Raw genomic sequence first — 1259 nt, forward strand, 5'->3', positions numbered from 1 at the left:
GACTCGAGAACTGTCAGGTTCCCCATAGATGAAGGGATGTTGCCAGTGAAAGCATTGTTTGCCAAGTTAAGCAGACGAAGTTCTTTCAATAGACCGATGGACTTTGGAATCTCTCCTTCAAATTTGTTTCCCGAAAAATCGATTGCTGTTAAGATTTTTAAGATACGTACTAGCTCCAGCTCTACACCTTTATTCATCAAAACCAATGAATCATAGTAATAGCGTGATTTATCTCCCATGTACATTTCAAAAGACTGATCTTCGTCTATTCTAAGTGATGACATAGCACTCCACTTCACAAAGTATTCCGAAGGCAAAGTTCCATAGAAGTGATTATGTGATATGTCGATGATTCGCAACTGAGGGAAGGAGGCTTGATGTATTGGTCCATGGAATGCATTGGAGCGAAGGACAAGAACTTGTAGCTTTTGTAGAGAACTCAACCAGAACGGAAACGTGTCGTTGATTCTGTTGCTTTCCACGTTCAAAACTTCAAGAGTAGAGAAACGATTCAGAGATCTTGGAAGCTTTCCCACAAGTTGGTTATGACCGACGTCAAGCGACCTTAGACTTTCAAATATTATATCCTCTGGAAGACCTCCACTAAGATTATTTTGACGAAGGTTTAAAACTGAAAGAGTATTATTGAGATTTACCAAACAATGAGGGATTGAACTGTTGAAGTTGTTTTCAGATAAATCAAGAGTGTCTAGAGAACGAAACTGGCATATGAAAGAAGGAATCTTGCCAGTGAAGTTGTTGTTGGAGCCAAGAAAGTAACTCACAAATGGTTTCCGGACAGAGGATAGTCCTTGTTTCTTTTTTGATCTTTGAAAACCGATGAAAGTATTGTTTGAAAGATTCACGTACGTCAAATTTGGTAGAGTCCATAACCAGGCAGGGACTTGACCTTCGATTTTGTTGTTGGAAATGTCTAGAAATCCCATTCCATGTAGGGTTCTTAGGAGCTCTGCTGGAAACTCGGTGATACCGCAGCCTGATAAGCTCAAAGAATATATCTCCTGTGAAGGGGGATTTGAAACTGAACTTTTGTTTGTTGTTGAAACATGGTTGCCTGAGAGATCTAAAAGAGTGAGGATTTTGGAATATGATAAGATATCATTCAAGTCAATCGTAGTGGTGGTGTTTAAATGTGAAAGGTATAGAGATCTGAGTGACTTGAGATGCGAGAAGATACTAAAGTCAACTGGGCGGCCTTGGGTGTCGAAATGAGAAAGGTCAAGATACAAGAGGTTGAC

The sequence above is a fragment of the Camelina sativa genome, chromosome 19 (genome assembly GCF_000633955.1).
Source record: "Camelina sativa cultivar DH55 chromosome 19, Cs, whole genome shotgun sequence".
Taxonomy (NCBI): domain Eukaryota; kingdom Viridiplantae; phylum Streptophyta; class Magnoliopsida; order Brassicales; family Brassicaceae; genus Camelina; species Camelina sativa.